This window comes from Fundulus heteroclitus, chromosome 4, assembly GCF_011125445.2.
Source record: "Fundulus heteroclitus isolate FHET01 chromosome 4, MU-UCD_Fhet_4.1, whole genome shotgun sequence".
NCBI classification, from domain to species: domain Eukaryota; kingdom Metazoa; phylum Chordata; class Actinopteri; order Cyprinodontiformes; family Fundulidae; genus Fundulus; species Fundulus heteroclitus.
In genome coordinates, this window is record NC_046364.1 from 26,364,994 (window position 1) to 26,372,863 (window position 7,870).

Consider the following 7,870-nt stretch of genomic DNA (forward strand, 5'->3'; position numbering starts at 1 on the left):
TTTGAATTGCCTCATTTAGGATACCTTTTTTTAAGTCTTACTTATGGTGTTTACCCTTCCATACTTATGGTAATATATCCACACTCAGTCCAGTTCATTCCTTGTGTGAATATTGAGCCGCTGCTTTCCAGTACACACGTGAGACTTGGGCTTAGCTTGACTACAAAGAAAAAACAATAATTTCCATGCAAATGCACTGTTTGACACATTCAATTAGACCCTTGTGTGGGAACAATCAGAGCTTTAAAGAGATACCGTTACTGCTGTTAGTGCACCTATGACGCCCCGACGCAGCTTGGCCTTTCTCCTCCAACCTCTCTCTTAACTGTTTCACTTTCCGATTTCTTATTCCCGTTTCTGGCCCTCCAAGGGAGAGAGGGAAACCCATTCAGTGGCAATCGTTCTGCGCCAACCCTGCCTCCTGCCTTGCATTGTTTCTATCTCATCTCGCAACCCTGTTGCCATGGCACTGGAGATGGCACTTCAACCCTTGTGCTTAATGATCTCTTGGATGATAGCCCACTTGTCAGACATTCATGCCCTATTCTGTTGAAATACAAGACACAGAAGAATGAGCTGCAGCTTGCAAAAAAGGAGTGGGTTATTTGAGCAGTTTTATTCAAGCATAACTGGTAGTGATCATGGTGTTAGAGGGTTATTTCACCAAAAGACCTCCTTTAAACGCTCGCTTTATTGCCAATTCCTTAACATGTGAGCCATGTTCCAAAAAAGAGGCCCCCAGTAAGCAGTGAGCCTCATCATTCCTTTCACTTTTTTTTTAAAGCAGCTCCTTTTCTAGCAGTTTGGGCTGGCTCGGAGATTATTGCTCATATAAATAGCTATCACTGATTTGACTAAGAGAACACTTTGCATCATTACGAAGTGCAGAAAATCCTAATTGGGAAATGGGAACACAAAAAAGCGCTGAGCATTCAATTCATATCCATAATCCGCCACGGTGCATGAAATTAAGGGTGTGTCGCATTACAATGCTTGATTTTAGTCATCTCTACGATTGAGACAAAGGTAGCGCCTGGAGCCATCATGCGGTGCTACTAAGTAAGGGGAATGTGTTGTGTTATATCGTTTATTTTGGCAGCCTCTTTGTGGCTTTCTGTGTGCGAGGCCAGTGTGGGGAGGGTTATTATCCGTGATAGGACTGGGGCAAGATGATACTAGCAGTCAGCACCAATGTTAGACAAAAAGGCAATAATTAGAAGGAAATATGTTGAAATAAAAGTTGCTGTGTCTCATCACATCTAATTTGAGGAAGGTGGTATGAGGAACAAAGCCTGATCCCCCCGTGTATTAGAATATGGATTTAGATGTCTGTTTCCACTCAGAAAGCTTTTTTGATCACATTCTGGCCTTTCATTTATTTTGCAGCTGGATTCAATGGTTTTATCCTGTCCCGATTCTGAACATCTGACATTTCACCAATTCACGTTAAAATTATTACAGTCATTGTTTTCCCCCTGTTTTAGATAAAAAAGATTTGTTTTAGAAGTTTTTGTAAATCTCCAGTGAAAGACTGGGGACTGGTAACTTGTGGCTATGAAGTCAAACATAGCAGCGGGCTGAGTTTAGTTAAATGTGTTAGGCTTGTGTTTTGTCTCCTGAGCACAGACAGGCAGCAATATGAAGCGACTTAATCCTCTCCTCCCTTCCAGAAAAGAACACAATAAGAAACACACTCTTTTTTTTATCTGGCTTTATCTCCCTTTGTGGTGAAGAGCTTTATAAAGAATCCACATCTTAATCTGTCTCCTCTTTCCATTAATGTAATTGGGAGAATGCTTTCCTGTGTGTCATAAATAGGCATTGAAAGGTTCAATTGAATTAAACTAAAGATCTGAGGAGAAAATGGGAGGTAGTCTCACTTTTCCTCTCTTGTTTTTTTGCAGCGTGAATTTCTGTAAATCGACCCTGAAATGGTCTGTCTCAACTTAGGACGGTCCTTTCCTTTCCCTGCTCCTCCTATGCTGCTCGCTTACAGCCGCTCCTCAGTACCCGCCGAAAAGTGCTACAGAGATAACGGAAAATTAGATCCATATTGTCTGCTTTGTAGAGCTTCTCGTTTCATATTGGTTACCCATCTGTGTCTTAAGTTGTGTAAGATAATATAAAACTATCATGTGCGATCGGACCACACACCCTGTATGTTGTACAGAAAAAAAGGGATCTGTAACTCCTTATCTCTGTTAAATACTTAAACACCTTATGTTCCAGCCAAACAACTCATAGTGCTCCCTGATTGAAATTGGCTGACATATACTTACTGCCAATTCAATTACGCCCAAGCAGATCTGACTCATTTACAGATAATAATTATATCAGTCCAATTATACAGGTAGATTTACATTTGATCACATACATTTCAATATGGTCCTTGTATGTTACAGTGCAGCAGAGGTCTTGATAAAGCATCTAAAGCCACTGTCACTCATTTTTTCTATCTTACCAGATATCCTAAAAAAACATCAGGGGTCTAAATGTGAGGAAAACAAGCACATTCTGTGGAACATCAAGTTCTGAAATGTCTTTAAGTAAGTATGAGTTTCACTTATGATGCACCTTGATTCTGAATAGTACAACCCATTGATACTATGATCAATGGTTGGAATTTAGAGTTCGGCTTTAATCTTTTTCAGCTAATAGAAGAAGAATACAGATGGCTCATCATGCTAAGGTAGGTTATGATAGAGATTTGATGAAGGTGTTCTCGTTTGAAGGGAGTAATTCCTTTCCACTGTCACCACATGCTAGCTCAGGAACAGAGAATGCTGCCAGGCCAATGACTTCATGTAACTGAATGGAGTTCCTTAGATTGATAGGACATGCATATAGTTCGGTAGACCACAGGCCTTGAAGACATAAAAACCTGAATGACTTTAAATTTTCTGCTTTTAAATTATGACAAGACAAATGTTGTTATATTTGTCTTGTCATAATTAGTCTTTGAAAAAGAAACTGCTAAGTCAAGTACTTAATTTGGATGGCATTAAATTGGCCGTTGATAATAGACAAAGGTTTCTTGGATTCCCTTTATAACCTTCAGAATATTGCCAAAATTAGAATTATCCTGTCTTAGAGTGATACTGAGAAACTAGTCCATGCATTTGTTACTTCGAGGCTGGATTATTGTCAGGAAGTCCACAAAATGCTTTCAAAGCATGGCAGCTGATCCAAAACGCTGCAGCAAGAGTTCTGATGAAAATCTAAAAAGAGAGATCATATTTTTCATATTTAAGCTTCCCTTCATTGGCTTCCTGTTAAATCAAGAATAGAATTTAAAATTCTCCTTCTAACGTATAAAGCCCTTAATAATGAAGCTCCATCATATATCAGAGCTCTGATTACCCCGTATGTTCCTAACAGAGCACTTCGCTCTCAGACTGCAGGTCTGCTGGTGGTTCCTAGAGTCTCTAAAAGTAGAATGGGAGGCAAATCCTTAGCTATCAGGCTCCTCTCCTGTGGAACAACTCCCAGTTTTTGGTCCGTGAGGCAGACACCGTGTCTACTTCTAAGACTAGGCTTAAAGTTATATAGCCACGTTATATGCTTAAAAAAAGACCAAACAATGTTTGCTCATGATAAAATAAGGTTATATACAACAAGCGTCTATTGCAGGTAGCCAATGTAAAGAAGATAAAACCGGCGATGTGTGTCCTTCTGTTAGTTGCTGTTGAAAAGCCTCATTGCAGTGCTCTAGACCAGCTGGTAAGGTGTGACAGCAGATTTGTTAAAAGAGTAAAAAAAGTTACAATCATCTAAACGAGAGGAAATAAAAGCATGAATAATCATCTCCAGGTTGGAGTTGCATAAAATTGCCCTCAATTCAGAAATTTTTCTGAGGGCAAACGTCAACAGGATGAGCCGTAGAGCGAAGCTGAAGTCGGGGACGTGGTCGAAGGTCCGGAGCCAGGAGATCAGAGAGCCAGTGAGGTACCGAAGGATAATCCAGGACGGAGTCGGGTTACGGTTCCAGGTTCGGTACACGGGGCAGAGATCCAGCGGGTAGTCAGGACAGGCAGAGGTCAGATCGGGCAAACAGAATCAGACGGGAGTAAGCAGGCTCGGAGGTCGAAAGGCAAACAGGTCAGGATCAGGAATCAGAATTATAAACGCTGGGATAAGTCTCACACAAGGATCGAAATAAACTGGCACTGTTGCCTGGTCTTAGAGCTGGTTAAATACTAGTGAGAGCAGGTGGAACAGATCTGAAGTGATGAGGAACGGGCGGAGCTAGAACAGGTGTGTGACATGAGAGATCAGACCAGGCAACAGTGCCGAAATCATGACACTTTAGTATGTTTTATAATCTGTGTAATTCTGAATTACTGAAGGAGCTGTATAATTGATTGTCATCAGCATACAAATAGTAAGACACTTTTTCAAAGCCACTGATCATCTTACCAAGGGGTCGAAGTACAAAAGGAACAAAACTGGTCCCAGGACTGAGCCCTGAGGAACACCATCCAACAAAGGGGTGACTTTAGACATTACTGTATTTTTCGGCCCATCAGGCGCGCCAGATTATAAGGCACACTGTGAATTAATGTGTCTATGTGTGTCATTGTCCACACATAAACCGCACTGGATTATAAGGCTCATTAAATATTCTTCCGAAATGTGTAACATCTTTCAATCCCTCCATGTACACAGCTCTCTCCTGAAAGGGAGAGCTACCCGTCTCTGCTGGCATTACAGTCAGGCAGTCTTGTAGACTGCTCAGGGGTCCAATCAGGTAGTGACACAGTGTACCGCCATGCTCCGAATATCCACTGAGCGGAGCAAAGTCGTATTTACACATTTTAACAGATTTTTTAGTGCACTGTACCACATTTAATCAGTCAGTGAGCACAACAAGTACGGTAATCATACATAAGGTGCAGCGGATAATATGGCGCACCATCAATCTTTGAGAAAATTTAAGGATTTTAAAGTGCACCTTGTAGTCTGAAAATACAGTATATTATTTGCAAACATGGAAAATTTCTAGTTGCTCAGATAAGAAGAGAACCACTTGAGAACAGTTTGAAAAATGACTATCCCATCATGCAGTGTATGTAGAAGAGTTTTGTGGTCAACGGAGTGAATGTCGCTTGTCAAAACTTGACACAATCTGCTGGATTTCTTTAGATTTTTGACCAATCTGTCTGGATGATATGATTGAATTTGTAAAGTGCCTTGAGATGACATGTGTTGTGAATTGGCATTTAATAAATACAATTTAATTGAATTGAACAGTGTCAAAAGCTAATGACAGATATAATAAAATCAATAAACTGCACTGATCACAGTCTGCTCCCACCATCATTAGTGACTTTTAACAAGGCAGTCTCTGTAGAGTGCATCTTGTGGAAACCAGACAGAAACTTATCTAGAATAAAATTACTAAGCAGTCAGCTGCCTAGCCTCTAACTTATGCACAACTTTTGCAAGAAAAGGCTGTTTTGATATTGGACAATAATTGCTTGGCTAAGAGGGGTCCAAATTGGGCTTTTTCAAAATAAGCTTACTTGAAGAAGCTTGATACTGAACCAGTTGAAAGAGTAATGTTGTTTTACAATGTATGAACCAATAATATCAAACACCTTTGAAAACAGTGATTTGGTTTAACACTGTCTCTCTGCTAGACATAGCTATTGGCTGAGCTTTTACTGTGACTAATTGCACGTGGTCTCTGTATGTGAATGTTGCAAGACAATGACTTGATGCAATCGGATGGGTTTCCTTAGATAAAGTTTTTAAAGAGTTTAAATAATAAACTGAACTTGACTGCTTTGTATGATATCTAGGACCAGTTGGTTTGTGTGTGATTGACTTGGAATCTGTCTATATGATTTGATTGAATTAACTTTTTTGTAAAGTGTCATTAGACAACAAACCATATGCTGTGAACTGACGCTACATTAATAAACTCAATTGAATTGATATCTTTTTCATCAAGTAGCATCATAAACTGAATTTGACAGCATTGCTATCTTATAACTAGGATCAAACTGGGCAGTACGTAAATGAGTTGTATATGTCCTGTGCTGTATTGCATTGTATCAGTTTAATTATATATTCCTATTTAAATACATCCAAATTTTATCTAACAGTCTTGTCAAATCCCTTGAGATGACATTTGCTGTGAACTGGTGACATATACATTTACTGAACTGAATTGAATTTGAGCTTCTTGTCAAAACGCTTATGAGAATTATTTTCTCAGTGGTGAAGATGTGTGACTTTTCATATGGAAGTCAAGGCTTCCAAAAACTAAGTGCACTGCATTGTAAATTCCCCCTTATGAAATGTAGGTTAGATATTTCACAGATTTTACATCAGCGTTTAGAGATGTTATTACTGATGTAGAGTGGCATTAAGGGAGTCTCTTCCTCTGAATGGCAACTGTCAGGGAAAATGTTGGTGCGTCACAAAAAGAGAAATGTCTTGAATACACATGTTATTAATAATTAAGTCTGTTCTTAATTCCCCTTTGAAAGTTATTATGCAAAATTAATATTTCATTTGCGTACAGGCCCTACATGACAAGAGAAAGGAAAGTAATGGCACAAAGTTTGACAACTCTGTCTGGGCCTGCTCTAAAATTATTGCCCTCCATCTTATATTTAGCATTAGAGAGATGCCATGAGATGAATCTCTATTTTTGTTCACTTTCCTAGTCATGAATTATTCTTTCCCACCCCTTTGTGCAAAGTGTTCCTTTTGAATGAACAGACTCAGTGGCAGGCCTCCTCTTTGGAGACTGTTAGTCTCATTGCTCCATCAGGATAAGCAAGCTGTGTGTGCTATCAACTTTGGTGCTTTAACTGTTGCATCCTGCAGCCACGCCAGAGAGATGGCTTCCATCCCACCTTGAGCAGAAGCAGCCCCACCTCGGTTACTCTTCAGAGATACTCGATCAGCATCTGGGCATAGCTGGAGTATCTTTTCTTGTTGCCACAGTATTTTGTTATGAGGCTGAAATAAAGTCACTATGACAGAAACAAAACAAAAGCTTAAAGGGAAGACCATACACACAGAGACACTGTGATCTATCTAGTTGTGTTTTGTTTCATGGGAGGCTACCTCCTGCTCTTTGGGGTGGGTTTTCCTGCATGTTTTAAAGGTGTCCCTGCTCTACCACCGCAGGATTAAATGGTTGAATAATGTAATTCAACTCAGTACATCATCAGGTTTTGCAGAGGGTTGTAATGAATCATTAATTTGGTTAAAGGGGGTTAAACCAGGGAAACTTCTAAAACATGCAGGCCACTGCCTCTTGATGACCGGACTTTGCCACTCCTGTTTTAAATACATAAAAGCATAAATGATTATCTTTGTGTATGACACCATTGATTTAGCTTCTAATAAGCTCATCATCCAATGAACGCTAAGCCATTGCTGGAGGAACTTTATTTATTAGTAGCAAATAAATGCTATATCACACTAGTCCCTAAGAAAATCCACTGTATATGAAAGAATAGGATTTATTGAGGGTCTATAAGCAGAGCTGACTCTAGCTATTCTGCTGCCCTAGGAAAGATTTTGCCATCACTGTAGTCTACATATTGTTGCTTTCATTTATTTATGTGTATTTTACTGATTAGTAAATTTTTTTAGTTGCGCAGCAGTTCCCCTTTCAGAGTTGTCACCCTGGGCAACCGCCTATGTGGCCCATGGCAAAACCTAGCCATATCTATAGGCCCTGTAGACTGAAAGGACTTGGGACTGAATGCATTTCAGATCTGCTGATCAGGTATTAGAGACCTGTTTTGTCAGTGTCCCCACGAGAACTGAACAATGGCTGGCAGCATCTGGACTGTATGTTCCCCAGCTCTGGACTATGGTGTCAAAAGTATTCCCATTTATTACTCGG